Here is a 25,847-nt window from a genome sequence, read left to right on the forward strand (position 1 = left end):
TATATTATTTTTATTCCTCTATGTCCTTCCACTGACAATCCACTTTTTATGGGGAGCTGCTGGTCTCTTCTTTGCATAAGGATGGTTTCATTAGCATCATGAAACTGTGGGCAGTAAGACTTAACTTTCCTCGTGAATGATTCTTATAGATACTGTTGAGAAACTATTGACATTGTGAAAGATCACCAACAAATGTTCGTTATCCTCTCCAAAATACACTGTAAAAAGCTGAGTAATTTCTGAGGTGATTCTACTGGCATCTTCATGTGGTAAAACAGATCAAAATTATGAGGTTAAAAAATAATCTTTTTGTCATGGTCAAAATTGGAAACAGTCTCTCCTGCAAAGCAGGGGTAAGGCTGCATACCTGCCCCCTTTCAGACCCTGTAGGAGCGGGAGCCTCGTGCATTTACTTTTTTTTTTTTTTTTTTCAAAGTCTTGGTAAACTATTGAAAAACCTTTTTTGTATCCATTGAGGCATCTCTCTTGCATTAGTTTGGAGGTGCTTGAACTCCTCATCCTAGCTTGACCTCAGCTTCTGTGGCTCTTGCAACTGCACATGCTTAATGCTACCAACCGTCTCTCATTAAAGTCCACTCAAAATCACTTGAACCTTTCAAAAACCATAGTAGTTAGTTTTCTAAAGATATGATCATGCATAAGAGGAAAGAAAGGAATGAATTTCACATAGACCGAGACCTTTTTTAGCTTTCAGGTTGTCAAATTTCTGTTAAAAAAACAGATTCAAAATTGCCTATTGCATCCCTTGGTGCATTGAGTGTCAGCATTTTAAAATTTTACTTCGGAATTTAGTTTGATAAATATTCCACATTTTACATAGCTGTAAAATGGAAAGTAAACGGGTATCGGGGATTACCTTGATTCGCAGCAAATGGATCGAGTTTCACCACACGTCGATCCGCATGAACAACAATGAATGAAAGGTTGTGGTGATCTTGCTAGTTAATATTACACCTTCAAATCCAAGGATTGCAATGGAGATCATTGGAGACACACACTCTCAATTGGGAGAGACAGAAGAGAATAGGGAGAAAGAGAGCTCTTGAGATTAGGTCAAAACCCTAATTAGCTTTGTGGCCAAAACCCTCTTATTTATAGAGAATTGGCCAACTAGGGTTCCTAATTGTAGTGGGTCTATGATCACCCCAAGTGGGCGACCCACGAGGAACTGGGTCAGGACCCAGTCCAACCAAATTAATTAACATCTCCCACCCACCCACGTAGCGCGAATATACTCAATTGTCCATTCTAGAATTCTCTTTACCATAGGTGTCTCACTTTCTCTGATGATTTCAGGACGAATTAAATCTCCACCCTTGCCAAAAGTAGGTGAGACGCTTTCATTGTCCTCTATCTCAAAGAGGCCGAGATCCTTGCTGGCGTCACTAATGCTAGGGAAGTTTGTCTCAATAAAGTCGATATCCCGTGACTCTATCTCAGTTATTCCTCCGTCAAGGTGTTCACTATACATAATGTAACCCTTTGAGTTATCAGAATATCTTATAATGAGGTGTTTCCTAGCTCTAGGGCCTAGCTTCCCAAACTTATGGGAGGTACTGTGAACATAACCTACTAATCCCCATAGTCACACATGCCCTAAATTTGGCTTTGCGCCCTTCCATAACTCATAGGGAGTCGAAGAAATTGACTGTGAAGGTACGCGATTAATGGTGTAGGCAATAGTCAAAAGAACATCCCCCCATCATCGACCTAACCATATCCAAGAGTGTCTTATTCCATTTTACTATGGAGTATGGGAAATGGTCAACTGCCTAGACTACCCTTTTCCTTGCACAATTCTTTAAACTGGTCAAATAGATACTTGTGACCTTGATCAATTTGCAGAGTTTTTAGGCTCTTACTTAACTGATTCTCAACCTCTGCCATGAAGCATTCAAAGCAATCTAATGCCTCTTAGTGGTGAGCTATCAGATACATATAATTGTATCATGAATAATCATCAATGAATGTTAGAAAATAAGAGGCACCATGGCATGCCTTTACATTCATAGGTTCGCAAATGTCTGAGTAGATAAGTTAGTTCTAGAGGCTAGGTAGCTCGGACTACCTTTTCAAAAGGTCTTTGATAAGCCTTACTTGCTAGACAGGGCTCGTACACAGGGAGGTTGACTTTAACGAGTGAGCCTAAAAGCCCTTCTCTAGCTAACCTAGCCATCCTGTCTCACCTTATGTATTACACTCGTGCTCTAACCCGGTCTAATTTTGAATTTTATGATAGATCTCGGACTGGAGATATGGAGTACCAATGGGTTTTAGTTCACGGTAGTTCATTGCAAGAAAGGAAGGGACAACCCCACTTGCTTGTGCATTTCATGCCAGTTTATCTAGAGGGGATTTAGATCTTTCGACCCCAAGTGGTACGTAACCGACACCTCCCTACTCGAGTCCTGACACGTACCAAAATTGTCAGAGGACTATACACATAATCTAGGGCAAACACCCATGGAATGACCAAGTGGGGACAACAGGCTATCAAGGCACAACACTGCCTTGACCGTCAGAAACAAGCCCACCAAAAATAGCCTGGGTTGAATTCGGTGACCCTAAATCCAATGGCCTACATGCTACTGGTTAGGTTTTGATGCCTGTGGGTCCCACCACCCGCATCGTGAGCTACCTCGAAAGACCCCACACACTCTCCCACACCCTTCCCCATGACTTGTACACCCTATGAGTCTAAAGAGATGGGTCCACGTGTCCCAAATTACGAAATAACCTACTTAGATTGGACAAGGACCAACCAAACAGACCCTAAGGATATGACTTACAATAAATAGGAGAGGCGAGTTCATTTCTCACCTCTCACTTGCCCAAAATGTGGGAGAGGGAAAGAAGGGGAGAGAAAGGAAGAGAAGGAAGGAGAAGAGAGGGGAAGCTCACCTTAGCTTCCGGCTTCGTAATTTCTTATCGGAATCTTATCGAAGGTAGGTGCCACTGATGAGCGTATTTATATGTGAAATCTAGGGTAGTAAAACATGCATTTTACATATTTAAAATGGAGCTACCATGGGTTTTACTCTCTTTTTGTAGGTTTTATATTTTCAAGGCTTTAAGGACTATCGGACGCTTTATCTTCAATTTTACACATAAAGAGGTCCTATTTCTTTTCATGATTGCTAAGAGGACGAAATTTTAAGCAATATGGACGTGTTCAATTGCAAGTACACATTCGTTTGATCAACCGTACAAGTGATTATTCTTTTAGGGTCAGAAAAAGAATAATGGATCAGAACTGAACCGAGATGTAGAACCAACCCATTTGCAGTTGTTCCAAGGGTATAAGGAATATTCTAAATGCCAACATGGATCGTTGGACCACATCCTTAAGTGATTGAAGATTGGTTTTTGGTAACAACAACTACCTAGCGTAGTTGGTGAGTTGTGGTGTGCAAAATCCCTTGCTTATTAGGAGGTTTCAAGTTCGAACCTCTTAACTGCCATTTGGTTGAGGTTTTTATTTTAGAAGATTTTATCTTTTCTACTCATCAGTCAAAGGAGGTCGGCCAAAGGGTTTCTTAAGGAGAGAGAAATAAGGAAATCAAGAGAAAAATAGAAAAAAGGGAGAAAAAAGAAAAAAAATTAAAAAAATCGTCCATTATGCTGCCCACGTTTAAAGAAGAGAGAAAAAACATAAAAAAAAAAGGAAAAAGGAAGCAAAATCGTTGGAGATTCCCTACTTCCTACAATTCTCTATCTTCTCTCTCCTCCACCTTATCAACAAGATAAAAAAAAAAATCTTTTTTTTAAGAAGCTAAAATCTTTAGCTTCCCTCCCCCATTCTCTATATAATAGAATTAACACAAGGGGAGGAGGCACTTCATTCTTCTTTTAGGGTTTTTTTTTGTTGTTTTATCTCTTTTTCTAGTTTTCTCTTTCTCTAGCCCTAGTTCTAGGTTTATGCTTTGAACACTTTTGTAAGTTATTTTTATTCAATTAATGCAAGCACTTTTGTTTTTGATTCAGTCTTTTATTTTAATTATTTAAGCAATTCAAGTTGTAATTTTCAAATTCTAGTTTTACGCTCAGTTCTAGGTGACAAGAACAAGCTATGAAGCATGTCTTTCAAGTTCAATTTATTTTTTCTTAAGATTTTTTTTCTCTAGTACTAGAAATTTCAGATTTGGTTTATTCTAGATCTAGTTTTTAGTACTGGTAGTATCTCAAATCGATCAAGTTTTCAGTTCAAGAGTTGAAGTTCAAGTAAGTAGGATCCTTCAGTAGTCTTCTCTCCCTCCTCTCATTTCCTCTTCTGACTACCCTTTCTTTCTTAATTTAGGATTTTAATTTTAGTCGTTACATTATTGCTATCCCTTTCCCCCAAGGTTCATGGCTAGTGTATATGTTGCCTTTGCCCCTCTTAGTCATAGAACCATCAATTTATTGCTTTTATTTTAATTATCTCCCTTTCCCTGAAGCCAAGTAGAGTAACTCTTGTAAGAGTGACTCTCTGGTCAAGTAGGGAAGCTCATATTATGATGCATCCCTCGGGCTAAGTAGAGAAACCTACTTGTGAGTCTCTCTCTAGCTTTATCCCATTTCTTTTACTTTATTTTTATTTCAGAATTTTTTTCTTTATTGTTTTTTTTAATTATGTGGGTTATTTATTTTCAGTTATTTATTTATTTAATTTTAATTGCGTGGCTTGCGTCTTTAAATTCTTAGATGACGAATGGTTAGGACGTTATTTTAGATATATATATATATTTAGGACAATAATTAGAATTAGATCACAACCATTAATCAGTTCACTCTCGCATTATTAAAAGAAAAAATAAATAAAGTGGTTGCTCTCCCTGTGTTCGACCCGTAGCTACACTAATCCATACGCTTGCGGTTACATTTTAAAATCTCAAACAAGTTTTTGACGGTGTTGCCAGGGAGACAGTTCCTTATTATTTTTCGCTTTCTTTTGGTAAATTGGAGTGCTTTGTTTGCTTTGTATTGTTTTTTCTTTTCTTTTATTGAATTCCGTAGAAGAATAACTTGCAATAATAGTTGTATCGGTGGAGTTCACCATGCCTCACAGTATGATAAAGACAGGTTTCGCCCTATAGTAGTACCTTAGGAATTGACTTGAGCAACCTCGGATCCCTGCCAGTAAACTCCCAAAAATCAAAAAAAAAAAAAAAAAAAGGTTTTGCTTTCCATTCTTTTGTGCTTGTCTTACTCTAGTTGTGGGTAGTTTTCTGTTACATGAGTGTTAGGTGGGTACGTAATACTAAGAATTGGTTAAAAAGAAGAGATCCAACAAGTAGTGACCCTATACATTTGCTCTCTTTAAAACCTTTCAATATGGGAGACCAACATTAAAACCCTTCACCTAAATCTCTAAAAGATAGGTTCTACCCTACTAGAACAGCCCAACCTTCCTGCATAGTTCTACCACAAGCCCAGGGTAATAATTTTAAACTCAAATCTCAATACATCACTATGTTGCCCCACTTCCATGGGTTAACCTCTAAGGATGCATAACTATTTTTAAGGGAATTTGAAGACGTATGTGTTCTAATTAAGATCTAACAACTTTCTGATGATGCTGTTAAGGTTAGGTTTATCACTTTTGCATTAAAAGACTAAGCTAAGAAGTGGTTGTATGGGTTACTCACAAATTCTATAACCTTATGGAAACAGTTCAGAGTTATCTTTCTTAAGAAGTTTTTCCCAACCCACAAGACCAATAAGCTTAGAAGTGATATCCTTCAGTTTAGGCAAAAGCCTAGTGAGTCATTTTCCAAACTTATGGAAAGATTCAAGGATCTACTCCAAGAATGCCCTCACTATGGCCTAGACTTATGGCATTTATGTCAAATAATTTATGAAAGTATTGATTACTCAACTAAACAAATGATAGAGTCTATGTGCCTTGAGGGATTCACATCCTTTACAGCTGAAGAAAAGGCATGGGAAGTCTTACTTGACTTAGCTGACAAAACCTGTGAGTGGGAATCAACCTAAAAGAGTAAAAGTACCATAGGAGAAAAAATGATATTTTGTGGATGGGATAGTAGCCAAGGAAGCCCATTTGGACAACCTAATCAAGAGAATTGAGGTTATTGTTCCTAGAGAGCCATCATCAGTCAATTTGGTTAAGATTTGTGCTTGGTGCCAATCCCCTAGACATGTCATAGAAGAATGCCCCAACACCTTTGGGGGCACTTCTAATGATAGTGTTAATGCCTTATACCAGAATAATCCATATAGTAACACCTACAATTCAGGATAGAGAAATCACTTAAATTTCTCTTGGAATCAGGGAAACCAAACAATGCCTTCCGATTTCCATAATCAAGGTCAACCTGGACTCCAAAGGCCTCCCTTTGCACAATAATCTTTTTCCCAAAATACTTTTTCTAAGTCAAATGTAGGACCTCAGGCTAGTTTTTCTAAGGCCCCTCTCCTATCATCTTATCAGCAACCCTTAGGTTTACCAACACTGGAGAGGCAAATAGAATAAGTGACTTGGAAAAAAATATGACCCTCCTCATGACAAGCCATCAAAATCTTACGAGAGAACTCACCCAAGTTGTCTTAATTATGCGTGAGAGGGAGAAAGGAACTTTACCCAGTCAACTAGAGCCTAACCCTAGGTATCATCAGCTTGTTAGTTCACAAACACCAACTAATGCACCACTGAATATAGTATAAGGCCATACCCAATAAGGGCCCTCTAACCAATGTAATGTTGTTTATGACCTTAGGAGTGGTGGAGAGTACCAACAGAGCATTCCTAAATCTTCTCCATCTATTACTCCTGTTAACTCTCCTTCAGTTGAGGACACAAGTGTGCCTCTTGTTCCAGGTTCGTTTGATGAACCTAAAGATTCTTTTGAAACTAAAGATGATTTGGTTGAGAAAATAAAAAATGATTCTTCTGAAAAAGGGTAAATCCCTAGCAGTCATTATGTTCATCCTATCCCATTTCCTAATCGCTTAGTACACAAAAAGAAGACTGCTTCCATGGATAAAATTTTAGAAGTCTTCAAAAAGGTAGAAGTAAACATCCCTCTTTTGGATGCTATATCCCAGATCCCCGCCTATGCAAAGGTACTAAAAGATTTGTGTACTCACAAATGTATCACTAGTGTGCCCAAAAAGGCATTCTTGGCAGGTAACATTAGTTCCATAATTACTCAGCCTATAGTAGCCAAGTATAAGGATCCACAAAGCCCTACCATATCATGTGTCATAGGCAACACCTACATTGAGCATGTCTTACTTGACCTTGGTGCAAGTGTGAATCTTTTACCTTACCATGTGTACAAGTAACTTGGATTAGGAGAATTGAAAGCCACTGGAACTACTCTTCAGTTGGCAGATAGGTCTGTTAAGATTCCTAAAGGAATGGTTGAGGATGTCTTACTAAAGGTGGGGGAATTTATTTTTCCTATTGATTTCATTGTGTTAGATACTAAGCCCTTCTCAACCAAGGATGAGATCCCAATAATTCTAGGAAGACCATTCTTGGCTACCAATAATGCATTAATCAACTGCCAGAATAGTTTCCTAAGATTATCTTTTGGTAATCAAACTGTTGAGTTTAACATATTTAGAATAGGCAAGCAACCACATATAGAAGAAGAGATCAATATGCTAGAGGTTTTCTGGATTTTTCTGACGATTTAGTTACCAACTTTGATATTGATTTTGATTCAAAATTCCAAGAGTGTATGGATGAGTTGGATGATGATAGTAAAAATTTCTTTTCTGAAGTCTTGAGTCTTTACACACCTGTGGAGCCCTTAGGACCCCTTTCCAATTCCATTCCCAAACCTTCCATAGTTGAGCCCCCTAAGCTAGATCTTAAGGAGTTGCTATATAATTTGAAGTATGCTTTCCTAGGGCCTAACCAGACTCTTCCTATAATAATTTCTTCAAATTTGACTTCTAGCTAGGAAGAGATGTTACTTAAAATGTTAAAAGATAATAAGGAAGCCCTAGGTTGGACCATGGCTGATATCAAGGGTATAAACCCTTCTATTGTGTAACATCATATACATCTTATGGAGGATTCCAAACCATTCACGGAACCCCAAAGAAGAGCTAACCCAGTGACGATGGAAGCCATTAAGAAAGAGATCCTAAAGTGTTTGGATCATAAAATAATTTATCCTATTTCTGACAGCCAATGGGTAAGCCCAGTTGTAGTGCCTAAGAAGTCTGGAGTGACTGTAGTTCCTAATGCCACTAATGAACTAATTTCAACCTGTCCAATCAGGGTAGAGAGTGTGCATAGACTACGGGATACGGGCTTCTACAGAAGCTTTTTTAAGAACTTTAGTCAGTTAGCCTGACCTCTCACTTCATTACTTGTTAAAGATCAAACTTTTAAGTTTTCTAAAGAGTGCCTAGAATCCTTCAAACAACTTTAGAAGGAATTGACCAATGCACCCATTGTTCAACCACCTGTTTGGACTGAACCTTTTGAACTGATGTGTGATGCTTTGAATTTTGCCATAGGAGCGATTTTGGGTCAAAGGATTAATAAGTTGCCCACTGTTATTTACTATGGTAGTAGGACCTTAAATGATGCACAACTCAATTATACAACTACTGAAAAAGAATTTTTAGCGATTGTGTTTGCATTAGAAAAATTTTGGTCTTACTTAGTTGGTTCACATGTGGTGGTGTATACTAATCATTCTGCTCTCAGATACTTAGTTCAGAAGAAGGATGCCAAAGCCCATCTCATTAGGTGGGTTTTACTTTTGCAAGAGTTTGATTTAGAAATTAGGGATAAAAAAGGAGTTGAAAACCTAGTTGCAGACCATTTCTCCAGTCAATGAGAACTTTCAAGATGAACAATTATTTGCAATATCTAATGAACCATGGTTTGTTAACATTGTCAACTTCTTAGTTTCAGGTGTGACTCCAGATCACTGGTCCACCCAAGATAAGTATAGATTTCATTCTCAAGTTAAGCATTTTTTCTAGGATGATCCTTATTTGTTTAAGATATGTCCGAATCAAATTATCTGACGATGTGTTCCTGATCATGAGCAACATTCTATTCTCTCTTTTTGTCATCATCATACATGTGGTGGACACTTTGGACCTAAGAAGACTTCCGCAGAGGTTCTCCAATGCGGATTTTATTGGTCCACTCTTTTTAGAGATGCTTTTGATTTTTGCAAGGCTTGTCCCGCCTGTCGGTCTTTTGACCATATCAATAAGAGGAACACGATGCCTCTCAACCCTATTTTGGTAGTTGAGATCTTTGATGTATGGCGTATCGATTTTATGGGACCATTCCTTAATTCCTTTAGAAATTTATACATATTTTTGGCCATTGATTATGTTTCTAAATGGATAGAGGTCATACCTTGTAAAACTAATGATCACAAAGTGGTGGTCTAGTTTCTAAAAAATAACATTTTTCCCGCTTTGGTGTACCATGTGTAATAATTAGTTATAGGGGTACTCATTTTTGTAATTGGCCTTTTGAGGGCCTAATGAAAAAGTATGGGATCACCCATAAATTATCTACCCCTTATCACTCCCAAACTAGTGGCCAAGTGGAGGTGTTTAATAGGCAGATCAAACAAATCTTAGAGAAAACTGTTAATCCCAATCATAAGGATTGGTCCCTTAGGCTCATTAATGCCTTGTAGGCCCATCGGATTGCATTCAAGACTGACCTTGGCCAGTCTCCCTACCATTTGGTGTATGGGGAAGCCTATCACTTACCAATTGAGTTGGAGCATAAGGCCTTTTGGGCCATCAAGAAGCTCAAATTTGATTTTTCTGATGTGGGAATTCATCGTGGGCTCCAACTATCTGAGTTGGAGGAACTTAGGAATGATGCCTATGAAAGTTCTAGGATTTACAAGAAAAAGATCAAAGTTTTCCATGATAAGCACATTCTGCGTAAATCTTTTGCAATTGGTGATAAGGTCTTATTGTACAACTCTTGATTGCATCTTTTCCCTGGTAAGCTTAGATCCCGATGGGATGGCCAGTTTATTGTCCATAATATATATCCCCATAGGGTTGTGAAGATTTTGAATCCAGGAACAGAGGTAATTTCAAAGGTTAATGGTAAGAATTTGAAACCGTTCCTCAAGTTTCCTACTACTGGTAGTGAAGAGGTCATGGATCTCCATGAATCTCTTTACACTGATGATTAACTTTTAATCAGGTATGACCCCCTTGCATTGTCTTCGTTTTTAATTCTTTCCATGCATTGAGGACATTGCATGACTTAACTGTGGGGGAGGGAAACCAGTTTCTGCTTTTTCCACTTTGTTTTATTTTATTTTATTTTATTTTATTTATTTATTTATTTTTTGAGTTTACTGAAGGATGAAGTCCTACTTTCGTTTTTGGTTAATGATCATACTATTCGGTTGCTTGATGTATAAAAATACAAGTTTTGACTAAGGTACCCATTTTGAACGTATAAAACCCATGCTGAGAAAAAAGAAACAAGCCTCTGTCTTGAGATGAGACTTTCTTTTGAAAAATAAGAGACCCTTGTTTTATGGTGTTGGACCAGATGTAAGTCTGTGGATTCCTTGTACTTTTGATTTGGAGTTGAGGCATTCTTTTTAATTTGGCATGAGTTGACAAATGCATAATTTAAAATGAAATTTGAAATGTGGTATAAAGAAGAATAAGAGTTGATTCCTTTGGAACTAGACAGGTCATTACGCCTTAGGAAGTGTGGTGTTTTGATCGAAATTCCTAGGGAGGAAACTTCTGAAAGAACTCTAGCATCACTGTCTTTGTATCATGTGCAAAGGGTGTCTAGTGTTTACTCCACCATGTCATTCAGGCCAAAAGTAGTGGAGTAGAATTAGAGTTTATTAAGCGAAAAAAGGAGAAAAAAATGTGCAAATGTCATTAATGCTTGATAATATGTTTTGGTCAAAATACTCCAATGCCTTAGTCATTGGTTCCCTATTTCTTCACAAGCGGTTTTACCTTAAGATAAGGATGTTTTGGAAGAGACGAAATGAGTTCCAAATTAAGAAATATGCTAATACCTAGAATTGATAAAGGGTAATAAAAGTTCAAGTGTGGGGGTCCCTTGTAAGAAAAATTATCTTTGCTCTGGATTGGTATGGGCATTACCTTTAGCTAAGGTTGGAATTTATTTATTCTGAATTTTGGGTGTATATTCATTGCAAACACCCACGAGACACAAATCGTCCACTAGGGGTGACCTAGGGATTTAAAGGCTTGTTGCACATGCTAAGTGCAACCGTGATTCCTACGAAAGTGAGTTAGGTTTTTTGTTTTTATTATTTTTCATTTTATTTTTCTCGAGGACTAGCAAAATCTAAGTGTGGGGGAATTTTGATGAGCACATTTATGTATGAAATCTAGGGTAGTAAAACATACATTTTACATATTTAGAATGGAGCTACACTGGGTTTTATTCTCTTTTTGTAGGTTTTAAATTTTCAAGGCTTTAAATACTATTAGGCGCTATATCTCTAATTTTACACCTAAAGAGTCCTATTTATTTTCATGGTTGTGAAGATGATGATATTCTGAGCAAGATGGACGTGTTCAATTACAAGTACACATTCGTTAGGTCAACCGTACAAGTGATTATTCTTTTCGGGTCAGAAAAAGAATAATGGATCAGAACTGAACCGAGATGCAGAACTAGCCCATCTACAGTTGTTCCAAGGGTATAAGGAATATTCTAAATACCTACAAGGATCGATGGACCACATCCTTAAGTGATTGAAGATTCGTTTTTGGTAACAACAACTACCTAGCGTAGTTGGTGAGTTGTGGTGTGCAAAATCCCTAGCTTATTGAGAGGTCTCAAGTTCGAACCTCTTAACTACCATTTTGTTGAGGTTTTTATTTTAGAAGATTTTCTCTTTCCTACTCATCACTCAAAGGAGGTCGGCCAAAGGGTTTCTTAAGGAGAGAGAAATAAGGAAATAAAGAGAAAAATAGAAAAAAGGGAGAAAGGGAGAAAAATAGGATAGGAAAAAAGAAAAGAAAAAAATAATTAAAACAATTGTCCAAGATGCTGCCCACATTTGAAAAAGAGAGAAAAAGAAATAGAAAAAAGAAAAAGAAAAAAAGAAGCAAAATCGTTGGAGATTCCCTACTTCCTACAATTCTCTATCTTCTCTCTCCTCCACCTCATCAACAAGATAAAAAAAAATTTTTTTTTTTAGAAGCTAAAATCTTTAGATTCCCTCCCCCATTCTCTATATAATAGAATTAACACAAGGGGAGGAGGCACTTCATTCTTCTTCTAAGGTTTTTTTTTTTAGTTGCTCTATCTCTTTCTCTAGTTTTCTCTTTCTCTAGCTCTAGTTCTAGGTTTATGCTTTGAACACTTTTGTAAGTTATTTTTATTCAATAAATGCAAACACTTTTGTATTTTATTCAATCTTTTATTTTTATTGTTTAAGCAATTCAAGTTGTAATTTTCAAGTTCTAGTTCTATGCTTAGATCTAGGTGACAAGAACAAGCTATGAAGCCTGTCTTTCAAGTTCAATTTATTTTTTCTTCAGATTTGTTTTCTCTATTACTAGAATTTTCAGATTTGGTTTATTCTAGATCTGGTTTTTAGTACTGGCAGTATCTCAAATCGATCAAGTTTTCAGTTCAAGGGTTGAAGTTCAAGTAAGTAGGCTCCTTCAGTAGTCTTCTCTCCCCCCTCTCATTCCCTCTTCTGACTACCCTTTCTTTCTTAATTTAAGATTTTAATTTCAATCGTTACATTATTGCTATCCCTTTCCCCCAAGGTTTATGACTAGTGTATGTGTTGGCTTTGCCCCTCCTAGCTATAGAACCATCAATTTATTGCTTTTATTTTAATTGTCTCCCTTTTCCTAAAGCTAAGTAGAGTAATCCTTATAAGAGTGACTATCTGGTCAAGTAGGGAAGCTCATATTATGATGCATCCCTCAGGCTAAGTAGAGAAACCTACTTGTGAGTCTCTCTCTAGCTTTATCCCCTTTCTTTTACTTTATTTTTATTTCAGCGTTTTTTTCTTTATTATTATTTTTAATTGCGTAGGTTGTTTATTTCAGTTATTTATTTATTTAATTTTAATTGCGTGACTTGCGTCTTTAAATTCTAAGACGACGAATGGTTAGGACGTTATTTTAAATACATATGTTTAGGACGGTAATTAGAATTAGATCACAACCATTAATCAGTTCACTTTTGCATTATTAAAAGAAAAAAAATAAAGTGGTTGCTCTCCCTATGTTCGACCCGTAGTTACACTGATCCGTATGCTTGCAGTTACATTTTAAAATCTCAAACAACCACCTTCCCCTACAACCTTCTTTCTTCATTTTGACCCATTGTAAGGAGGTAAACCATGACCTCGGCACCTCTTGGAGCTCAGGTGGGTGTCATTTCACTCCCTCGGTGTGATTGCCGAGCTCAAACCAAGCCGATGAGCTCCGACAACACTTGTGTGCCTAGTTAGGGTTTTGATCTTTTGATCGTCGTGTCTCCCAAACGACTAGGTGGAATCGGGATTTATTTTCTTGAAATGAAGGTGGGAAGATCCTCTACAAACTCCATGGATCAAATCCCAACAATCGGGCCCGAGCCGGAAAGCCCCAAATCCTTGGCTCATTTCTGGGAACCCACTGGAAACACCCACCGAAAATAGCCTGCGTAGGATCCTATGGCATATTTTTGGTGGAGTCCAGGCATAGGAAGCCTTTGCCAAGGTCACCAGAAACAGGTCTGATGTTTCCGATGGATTTCAACCCTGTTTCCAGTGCATATTTCCAATGACCCTCTAAATTGTCAAGAATGACATTGCTTGTACCCTTATGGGAAGAACTTGTGGGTCCCCCTCTGGTGTTTTTGACACCCATTAATGCCGATTACTCTTGTACCTAGGATAGAGACAAGCATGTACAACGAGGGCAATCGTGAGTTGATACACTTAGAACCCGAGCCAACCCAAGTTACAACCAAGGTGAGGGATGGTTGACTTTATTTTGTGGAATGTTTAATATGTAGAAATTGCTCACATGTGTTAGGAGTTTTAATTGATCATTATATTGTAAACATGATTATGTTGATAATTATGAACATGCTATTTATGTAGATTCATTATGTTATGAAAGGTGGATACAGTACATGTGATGTTGAGATGTGTGACGGGATCCGATGTGGCTTAGTTGGTTTTGGTACTGTGATCACCATGTGGATGTTGCATTCATACATTGATTATATGCATTAGATTAGAAATAGTCGCGGAATGCACTTTGTCGCTGATGGTGATTCTAGTATTATACACTCCGGGACTATACTTGGAAATTGGTACACTTTGTGGCCGATGGTAATTTCGATATTACGTAGCCCATACTCAATTGCTTATATGCTAGAATAGGTATATAGTCAAGGGTTACACTTTGTAGCCAATGGTGATTCCGGTATTATGTACCCTAAGACTACACTTGGAAATGCACACGCTTTGTGGCCGATGGTGATTCCAGTAGTAGGTAGTTCATACTAATTGTATCATTATGCAAGGCATGTAGGATAATTAGAGTTAGGTGACATTCCCTATGCTATGTCCCCTTGCCAATAGGGGATAAGGTGTTGGATAACCCAATGGTGGTATGTTCGATGAACCTTTCTAAATTGCCACACCCGCGGTACAATGTGATTATTGTCGGAGGCGAGAACTAGTCCAACATGGCCAATGGTGATTCTGGTGCTGTGACTGCCAGGAGGGGGTTATCAAAGGTTTTCTGGGTGACTGATGGTTGCATTCCGAGACCAGTAGGCTCCTAATTGCGACTAGGATTTGTATTGCTGGGTGACTGATGTGTGAGTTCTGGGACCAAGGATATAGCCTAATGTGTCGTAGTAACATCTACCAAACTTAGTTGTATGCTAGGTGGATTTAATAATCAAAAGCATTGCATCATTCGTATTATGGACTATATGTTTAATTCTATACTCATGACATGATGGATTATTATATTATAATTGTTGTGCTTGATTGTGTATGAATCCCACCCCTCATTGAGCTATTTGGAGCTCACCCCTCGTGGATATTGCTTTTTAGATGATGATGCAGGTACGGTGGTACCATTAGGTTGTGACTCGACGCCCTCCAGACCTGAGTACGAAGTAGGTGACTGGTGGATGCTAGATGCCAAGGAGCATAATCTAGACTATGCCTGTGACACCTGTGCATATGCGGCACCATAAGATTCTTGGTGCCTTCTATTGATTATTTTGATACCAAACTGACTATTGGTATTCTTTTTGGGATTATTATTTATAAGTCTTACATAATTATAACGAATAACTTGGTTATAGATATACTATCATTAGACATTTCTCCACACTAATTTATGATCCGCTATGTTACACTTTGATTCCGCTGCAATTATTCTGATGGTTCGATGTTGTGAGGTTGTGCGTGTTGAGATATTGCTATCAGAGATCCTGGTAGAGGTGTTAGGCGGGTAAGCATCTTACTCACACTGTGGAATCCCATAACGGGGATTGGAGTGTGACATTATGTGTCCTAATCCAGCATGCCACGTAATAGATTTAGAATTATCATATGTATTAACTACATAAGAAACGGATGAAGCATAATCAATTAAATCTAATTTAAAAAATCCATTAATTAAGGATCCAAGTCCAACAATAGTAGCACTCAAATAAAACTCTATGGAATGAATATCCTGAAGGTAATACTGTAGAAATTGAAAGTAGATTATGTTAAATATCGGATGCGTAAAGCACGTCGTGAAGAAGCAAGGTAGTACACATCATGAGCTGATAAGTACCAACTCCTTGAACTATCTCAGTAACGCCATTCCCCATAAATACATTCTGGGATTCAACTGGAATTCTGCACTAATCTACAAAATGCCCCGGATGTCGCACTATATATTTTGTTGCACTTGTATCCACAATCCAATCAGACTATGTATGAGCAACCAAAACATGGGTACAGACAAATATACAGAGAGAGTGGGATAGAAATGGTACCTTCTTTGGCTCTCTGCAATCATGAGCGAAGTGCCCCATCTTCTGGCAATTGTAGTATTTGACTTTGGATAATTCTTCATTTTCCCCACGCTTGCCTTTTTGCCCTTGGCGGGCTTGCCTTCTTTTGGTGCCTAGTTTTGAGCCATACCCTGATTACTTAAGTTGCCCTATCTTTTGCGCTTGCCTCCTTGGGTGATTAGGGCAGTTACACAGTTCACCTCTTGGTGCTCCACCTCAAGTTCCACATGTTGTGCAATGTCAGTAAAATTTTTATGTTATCATTTTGTGTGAGAACGAGCTTTATGAGGCTTCAAGAATCGGGTAGTGTCCTAATGATAGCTTGAACCTGCTGCTCATTAGTAAGAGTGGTCCCAACATCCTTCAACTTCTAAATTATGTCCTTGACCATCCTAAGGTGTTCAGGCATAGTGTGCTTAGGGTCCATCTTATACATCTCAAACTTTAAGGTCATACTCCTTAACCTTATAGTAGTTGTACCCCCGAAGTCAATTTTTAGCTGGTCCCACATGGACTTAGCTATAGTGTGTTTCTTGTAATCACCAATCAGTTCATCATGCATGGCATTTAATATAATAAAGCATATACTACGATCTTTATTCACCCACTGGTTATAGGCTTTCATATCATGACAGTGTTGAACGGTACTACCCTCTGTGGGTTTGTCCATATCAGTGGTCAAATATTCCAAGGCAATTTTGCTCATCAAGCAAATATTGAATCTTTTGATGCCACATGTCATAGTTGGGTCCAATCAATTTTTCACCTTTGGTGAGGTCCTCAACAATATGATTAGTGGTCATATCACTACACACAGGAATGTGTAAGGTAAACATTAGGTATACATTAAAAATTTGTTCCAGAAACCTTGATTAAAATTAATGATTCCTTACTACACACTACAAGACCAAAAATTTCTCTAGACTCATAATCAAATCTCACATATGTTGTCACACCCTGCCCCTCCGTATGGCACAGGTATGCACTGAAATTCTGATCCAATCAACCTACCAATACTCAAGATCCCGGATGCGGGTAGTAACTAAACCATCACTTGACTTACTACTAAATCAGAGTATACATAAAGAATTTATAACATAAATCATAAGATATGCGTGGTGATCACCCTGTTGAAGGTCATCTTTTCTATAGTAAAATCCTGACTAAAGTGTTCAAGCACATGGGACTATGCTTAGTGGGTGAAGAAAGGAAAGATTCCCATGCCATCCCCTTCAACAGGGCCATCCTCAAGAAGATGGAACTTCACGAGTACGCAAGTACTGATTAGGAGGATGTGCCTACAGCTGAGGATGATTTAAAGGAGCTTGATCATGATATGCATAGGATTGGGGAACATCGTGTGGAGGAGGAGACATAGCTAGGAGATGAGCAGCATGATGAGGGAGTACAGTTTAGGGAAGAGGAGGAGCAAATGGATCCTTTTCGTGAGTTCCACATTAGTAGTGTCGATGTGAATCTTGGATTCACAGAGGAGGAAATTGAAAACTTGGGAATCCCACCTCCACACATTCCCGAGGAGAGTACTCATGGCACCATTCCCACTATGGAGGAGACTCACCAGGCTGGTGGCACTTCTTTCCATAGACTTCATTTGAGACTACTCCAGAGGCTTCCCAGCCTACTACTGCTAGTGGAGGTAATTCTTGCACACCACATATTCCTTCTTTATTTATTTAATATCAAGATTATCTCCTTTCTATGGTCTTTGTTTGTAGTTGCTTTATATCTTATAATTGTTTTCCTTGTGCTAATTTTCTTCTTGTTTTCTGCTCTAGATACTCTAACCTTGCAAGTAGTGTTTGACCACATGGACAAATGTTTCACTCAAGTCACCACTAGCTTAATTGATTTGAGGTCTCAGGATGGCTCACTGACGTCTAGGGTTGAGTCCATGGAGTCTGCTTTCAAGGGGTGGGCAAAGTGTATGCACATTCTGCCAAACTTCAGACCTCCCCGCTATCGATCTCAGTCTCAGTGGGCTTCCTCTTCTTCGAGTCACCAGCGGCAATCCCAGCAACAGAGCCGGCTCTCCCTCTCACTTTCTCATTTATCTTTATGTCTTTATATTTTGTGTACATAATTGACTTAAACCAATTCCTTTAGACATTTTGGTTGTACTTAATCCTTTTGGGGTCCGGATGTTTCATCCCTATTTTATACTTAGGGAGTTTCTTTTCTTTCTTGTACTTCTGTCTTTATTGTAAGGTTTCCTCTATTTACATTACGTCTCGCGTATGTAGCTTGTGACAACATCTCTATGCAATGAAGTTTCTGTTAAGTTTTATTTACATCTCGTCTTTTATCTTTCCTTTTATTTATCTACATCACATCCTTGTGTATTTTATTTATCAATTTCTTTTTTTTTTTTTTTTTTTTTTCTTTTACCTATTGATCACCACACCCCTATAGTCTTAAGGGTGGTTTTGGTTACCATGGAGCATCTTGCTTTGATACCACCTTGTCACACCCTGCCCTCCGTATGACGCATATATGATGCATTGGAATTCTGATCCAGTCAGCCTACCTATACCCAGGATCCTGGATGTGGGTAGTAAATAAAGTCACCACTCAACTTACTACTAAATCAGAGTATACATAAAGAATTCATAACATAAATCATAAGATAAGCATGATGATCATCTACACTGATATATGTAATATTACAGGCCCATACAATTAAATCCATAAGTTATAATGAATACCTTGTAAATCTTACATTCATTTAAATTATAATACATAGTGTACATCATGAATCTCCTCTGCAAGTGTCTGTATAAATACTTCCACAATTGAACAGATCTCCTGACCATCACCATTCCAACTCCCTTATCTGGAAATAGGTATCAATGCGAGGTGAGCACGAGAATGCTTAGTGAGGGGTAGGGCATACAAGCACATATATAGATATAAATTATAGCACCATTTCACACACATGCTTTGGATGCAACATCCACATGATTCATTTAATTAACTAATTCCATTTTAGTTACTAAGTCTCTTCCTATGGGTTAAGTACTATAAGAAACGTAGGTGGCATTCACTACCGTGTACGTTGGGACTCAGGAATATAGGCTTGTTACAGGCAAGAGCTAGCCAGTCTCGGTCAAAGCCTCGGTCCCCTGGCTAACCCCTAAATAGTAACTCCTAGCATCATGGTCCCAATTAGAGCCTCAGTCCCCTATGTGTCCGATAGCTCTGCATATAGTACGTCGTACCATGCTGTGCCCTCTTAGAATACAATACATCATATCTGAGCATAGTAGTCCTACACAACATACCATTGAGTGGGATTAGCTAATACTTGACCCCCTATTGGAAAGTGATTATAGCACTGGGATATGAGCCTAACCATATGCATCTATATGCATCCAAACATACAACTGTGGCAATAACTATAAGACTGACCTCTGAGCTCATGGTACTGGACAGAACCTCGGCCATACCATGTCACAAACCATCAATATTACAACCACCTCCACATACATACATCTGTGGTCATAGCTATAAGACTGACCTCTAAGCTCATGGTACTGGATAGAACCTCGGCCATATCGTGCCATAGACCATCAATATTATAATCAACACAATCAAACATTAAACTAGGCATCCACAAAACCACGATCATATCCATATCGATAAAACATGCATCATGCCAAATTCCATGATATTTTATATAAAATAGCTGTACTTTACAATAGAAAATTCAATGCATGAGTATGAAACATACAACATTCAACAACAAAACCCTCACCTGAATTTCTTAATTGATGTTCTTCAATAATTTCTAGATCTTGCATATCTTCACCGGATATACTTCAGGTTCCTAATTAGCAAATCATATATTTATACATAGATCAATTTACTAGCGTAATGATTTCCAAAATATCCTTCCTAAATTCCATTTGGATTTTCAATATTCAAAACCATCTACAACTAAATTTCTTTTTATTTAGCTTGGAAGGCGTTCATTCAACCCACTTGGTTAATAAGTTTATTCTTGGTTTACTGGGCTGGTCTTCCAAGTCTTTCGTGCCCAGGTACCTTACTAGACATGTTGGTATTGTCCCCAAATCCAAAAATACTTGAATGAAGTAGTAGAGACAATATAGTCATTTTCAGCCTCATACTTCTTTCAACCTTTTCTTATCATTTTCTATTTCTTCCTAGTTCATAAAACATAGCCATGTCATCCCCAATGGTCCTACACAAGTTACAATAACTCCTTACAAACATGGACCAAGTACACACAAAGTACTTGAAGAATCCCTATTCTGTCAAGCCCTAACCGGATGGCCTGTTAGTTTGAAGCTCTTGAACCGGTTGCCTAGCAGAATGGGTTTTCTCAGCCCAACAACCCAGTTCCTACTGGCCAGTTATCCGGGCAGCTCAAGTCACTTAGTTTACATCTTACCCGCTTAATTAAATTATTCTGGGCCTACTGGGTTAGCTTCTATATTCCATTTGGGTTTCTACACACTGAATTGGGTTGCTTGAATTTCACTTTTACCTAATTCTTACATCAATATTTCGGATACTTGTTCCAACAGTCTCTGGGAAAAATTAAACCTGTGGAAGTTCAATCCCACCTTTAATTTCACCTTAGTCCACTTAATTGGGAGGAACCTCATGAATTAGGGTTTCCGGGACAACCCTATACCCATTCGGGTTTCCTACTAAGCTCCACAATTGAGGTTTTTTTCTGTAGGAGACTATATCGAGTTCCTACAGTCATTCCCCACCTTCAATTTCATTTGCATACCATCCCTACCCCTAACCAATTCCTCTTTCAACTTAATTCCACAACTTAGGGTTAGGGTTCTACCTTCTCAATAGGCTTTGGGTGTGCAAGAGGGTCCACCACCAGCTATATAACCTCTATTTCAGCTCCCAAATAGGGCAGCAGCATAGTAGCACCCGGCGTGATGCAGCAACAGCAATAGCTGCAGCACCATTTGCTGCACTTGTGTGCACAGTAGCAGTAATAGTAGCCACGGCAGGCAGCACTAGCTCCTTCTCTTCCTCTTCCTTCCTTCTCTTCTTTTCTTCCTTTTCTCTTCTTCTTTCCCTTCTCTGTTTCTTTGTGTTTCACAGCAACTAGAAAGAAAGAAATAACCAACCTACCCTTAAGGCTGAACAAACCTTAGGGTTTGTTTGGCAAATAACACTCAAAACAAAAACCCATTTTTCACTTGTAGAACTCAAATAATTTTTTATAGAAAGTAGGTTTCAACATTATTACCCTTAGACAGACCTTAGATTATGGTAGAATATGGGTAAAATAATTCCTCAAGATAGTGGGGCCCACAAAGGAAAAAAATCAATTCTGGGCATTTTTCCCCAGAACAGGCCGGCCGGTTGGCCAGGGCCAATCCCACTGGTTAGCCCTTTTTGGCTTCCTTGATGTCTTGCCTTCATCACTTGATATCCTATCATGTGTGGACCCCTTTCCACACCTAAGATCAACAGATTTTCTTACCTTTCCACCACCTCCACTTATCCCACTATCCTCATTGTCATCTTTTGCTTCTAGCTATAATTCTCTAACACACTTAAGACAAAGGGAGTTCTATTCTGAATTTAGGATGTTACATATGTTGGTCAAGGACATATAATTTTAACTGATTTTGAACAAATATGAGGAGAATTAGGTATCTCTAATCCACAAAATTGAGCCATACAAATGGGTGTGCATGGGTCCCACAGAGGAACCCCATTGGTATTTAAAATGGCATGTCGAGGTAGTGTAAGTATATGATATGCAGTGCGAGACGCTTTCCCTTTACAAGATTTCTCAAAAGATTAATTATATTGTCTTAAAAATAATTACATCATTTTAAAAGACCTACTACATCAATCTACTGAGTAGGGAGTGCCACACTTTATATCATGCAGGAATACTACCTCTAACATACATACATAAACATGCCCACTTAAATTAAATTACCAATCATGATCTCCATGACCCAAAAGAAAAATAAACAATCCATTGGTCAATGGGTGGAGATCGACCACACATCTCAACAAGTGGAGCGAGTCTCAAGTCAAAACCTTCATGGGAGGGTATGATGATTTTCCAATATATACATATATATATATGTTAAAACACATTTCAAAGTAATGATATATTTGGCCTAATAACGAGAAGGTCGCAGGCTCGAGTCATGCCAATAATCCCAATAATATAAAGTAAACAATATAAATATTCATCATCATATCAACAACTTCAAGTAAATCATATAAAGTACCCTCCCCTTTGACTTAAGTCATTAAGGGCAAAAACATAATTTTAGGTAGGATTACACAAACCCAAACACTAAAGTACAAAATGTTTTAGGTCATAGGTAGGGTTACACAAAAAAAAAAATAATAATAATAACAATAGTATAATTTTGGGATAGGGTAACACAGACCGTAAGAAAACAAAGTGTTCCAAACTAATCCGCTCCCCAATCAATGTGACCCAATCAAATCCGATCCAATCTAGATTACATTTTTTTTCTTATGAAACAGAAAAAAAAAATGTCATAATGGCACTCCAATTCTTGACGGATTTGGATTGATTGTTGTTGGCCTTACCAAGCCGATTCGATTTCTCAAAAACACTTTTGTTTTCATTGAGTAAACAAAGAATTGTCTAACAAAACTTTGCTTTTCAACTTTTTTTGTTAATCTTTTAAATAAAAAAAGTCACATCAGAGTAGTAAAAAGCAAATTTAGACATGAAAAAACAAAGTTTGTTTTGTCCTTGCTTTGACGTAAGCAACCAATTATTAAAAACAGTTTCTATTTTTTTTTAATACACTTAATGGGGGAATATTCTTTGGAATCAAAGAATATTCACCATTCTTCCCAAAAATCAGCTTCGGGCCAGAGAAGCACAACTTGAACCCACCACGGGTTCTGCAACTCCCAATAATCGGTCATGGTAAACAGTCTTTCAATGACCATAGTTCTCCCTAGGTGCAGGCGAATAACATCCCGCCACTAGTGACCAAATAGCATTGGTAGGAAGCATGTTACTGGGGAATGTTTTTTTTTTTTTAAATTGGCACAACCGTGGCAAAACGGAGGGATGTAAAATTCATAAAGAGAAGCGCAACGTAATCATAAACACTTGCTCTGATATCAATGTAAAACAGAAAGTAAACAAGTATCGGGGATTACCTCGATGTAGTTTTTCTCGTAACGAATGGATAGGGTTGCATCACTCGTCGATCCGCATGAACAAAGACGAACGAAAGGTTACGGTGATCTCGTTAGGAAATTTTCCACCCTCCACATCCAAGGTTTGCAATGGAGATCCTCGGAGACACACTCTCAATTGGGAGAGATAGAAGAAAATAGGGAGAGAGAGAACTCTTGAGATTAGGTAAAAACCTTAATTAGCTTTGTCACCAAAACTCTTTTATTTATAGAGAATTAACTAGCTAGGTTCCTAATCTTAGTCGGTCTATGATTACTCCTAGTGGTCGACTCATGAAGGAACCGGTTTAGGGTTAGGATCCCGTCCGACCCAAATTAATTAATAGTAACGAAACTAATAATTTCTCAAACATGCAAATATACTAGTTTTAATTTTTATAGTGGGTGGTAGCGGAACTTGCATACCATGTTTTTATTTTTTAGCTATAGATTTCGAATCTTGTTTGAGTAACAGTTGATTCTTTCTTCCTGACTGTAGCCTAATGTAACTAGGAACCTTCTGTAATTTAACAACCAGTTTCTCTATTAACTTTTTTTAGGTTGTTTGTCGAAAGTGAGCTATATTTCAAAGCTTCCTTTAACAGCTTCGTGGGAAAGGGGAAAAAGGGGATCTTATTTCTCCATTGCTCTCCATTTCTTACCTTCTTCACCTCCGGCAGTCTTTTATTCTTCATCCCTCTCCATTTTTTATATTTTTCAACTTTTTCGAAGTCCTGCACTCTCCTTGGCTCTCCGTTTTACATTATTTACCCTCCTATGTAGTCTTCTTGTCCTCAGCTTTGTATCTCCCTAGATCTCCATTTTGTTCCTTCTTCAATACCGTCATCTCACTATGTCCATTTTCACCTACGCATTGATCCGCACGAATATACGCAGACAACATAGAGAGAGAAAGAGAGAGAGAGAGAGAGAGAGAGGGAGAGTCCTACTTGCTATACATCAGAGAAAAATAGGGGTTGAACTCTAAAAAGAAGATAAGGATCCATTATATAGTGTCATATAGATATGGAAAATATATTCTAAGTTGATAAGGGCAAATACCATTGGAGAACATCGCCTTAAAAAAAGACCATGTAAGCTCAACTACTCCACTCGATTTCACAAATGCAGCTGGGATAATATGCAAGTATGTACCGATGGCTTGAATCCTTGAATATCCTATAAAATGAAAGGCCTCTAGCTTAGAACTATGCATAGTTCATTCTTAGAACTATGCATCCAACAACATTGGTATAAAGTAATATCATACTGTGGCCAGGGGGTATTAATGTCTAGAAATTTAACTGTTTTGATACCACTAATATGGATCTCGCTGATACGGAACTCAGAAGAACTCACTCCTAAATTCTAATTTATATAGTGAGGGACTCAAGACCATATCAATCCATACAAAATCCCTTACAAAACCGATGTGGGACTAGTCCATATATGACTAATATAAGATCATAACAACATCCTAGTGAGCCACAAATAAGTTTCTATCTCAGCTTAGGTTTATGACCAAGAAGCCGCAACTCTTCCTGGGTAAATTTTAAATTAATTTGAAAAATAATCTGATTTCCTCGCTATTAACGAAAGATAGAATTATAGAGTAGTTTGAAGATTTTTGAATGTAAAAACAAGTTCCAAGTTGAAAAAGTAAAAAGAGAAATTAAGAAATCCAAATCCTCTAAGTCCATAATAGTGGAACCAGAAGAAACAATCACCTTGAAAATTGATAGATTCAGTTAAAAAATGCACCTATTTTGAGGAATAATTCAAGGGTAACTAATTTAAGACTTTAGACCCATGAGATTAGATAAGCTTCATTGCAGAAATAAAGAAACAGTTGAAGATCTACTAAGGGCCCATTTGATTTTGTTTCTACGGTTTTTGCCATTTTTGTGCTAAGAAATGATTTTTGGCATTGCAAAAGGTGTTTGATTACGGTGGATAGTCAAAGAGGGAGCCATTAAGGCTTCGCCTGCTTGCAAGGAAAATAAAGGGAAGGAAAGGGAAAATAAATTAAAATTAAAATGAATCGTTTATAATTATTAACTAACTTTGTGTAAATAATTTCAAATAATTCAAATCCTGTTATTAAATTTTACTTGTTATGCAATCATATCCCTTGATTTTGAAAAGAAAACTAAGATTTCTTCTCAAAAATATAATTACTTTCATAGAAAGAGTATTAAGTAGATTTCATAATCATGACACTACAAATTTCCATGTTCTTCTTGAAACTAATTTCAATTCCCATCCTTTCCTTTCATTTATAACTAGACAGAATAAAAGGAAGAGGCAAAGCAGAAGCTCGAGATAGATTATATAACGGAGTTTTCTCACAGAAGCATAGTATTGGAGAAAAAGGAAAAGAGTGAGGAAAAGTAAGAAAGACTAATAAATGGGCCCATGGAAAGAAAATCACAATCGTTAATGAGGTGTTGGCCCAAACCGTTCCAAGGCTATGTTGGCTAAAACAATTTTCCACGCTTCTGTTTTCTAAGACTATTTCTTTGTAAGGTTCTGCCTCTACCCCCAACTTGTTTGGTATAACAGCAACAACATTCAAAAACTTAACCCAACTTAATGGGATCGGCTACAGGGAAATTCCAAGGAAGGA

At 37.8% G+C, this 25,847-nt stretch overlaps 2 long non-coding RNA genes and 1 other non-coding gene across 3 annotated transcripts; all 3 read right to left on the minus strand.

The window, feature by feature from the left end:
* Window positions 1–267: 267 nt before the first annotated feature.
* LOC122080761 lies at window positions 268–23,403 on the minus strand. The gene is made up of 2 exons (XR_006140908.1): window positions 23,204–23,403; window positions 268–613 (listed from the first exon to the last, which is right to left on the minus strand). It is a non-coding gene; the product is annotated as an uncharacterized LOC122080761 (long non-coding RNA).
* On the minus strand, window positions 5,722–5,828 carry LOC122082928. The gene has a single exon (XR_006141466.1). It is a non-coding gene; the product is annotated as a small nucleolar RNA R71 (small nucleolar RNA).
* LOC122080760 lies at window positions 18,632–21,129 on the minus strand. Its single transcript, XR_006140907.1, has 2 exons — window positions 20,862–21,129; window positions 18,632–18,869 (listed from the first exon to the last, which is right to left on the minus strand). It is a non-coding gene; the product is annotated as an uncharacterized LOC122080760 (long non-coding RNA).
* Window positions 23,404–25,847: the final 2,444 nt, after the last annotated feature.

Source organism: Macadamia integrifolia, chromosome 6 (genome assembly GCF_013358625.1).
Source record: "Macadamia integrifolia cultivar HAES 741 chromosome 6, SCU_Mint_v3, whole genome shotgun sequence".
In the NCBI taxonomy this organism is placed as follows: Eukaryota; Viridiplantae; Streptophyta; class Magnoliopsida; order Proteales; family Proteaceae; genus Macadamia; species Macadamia integrifolia.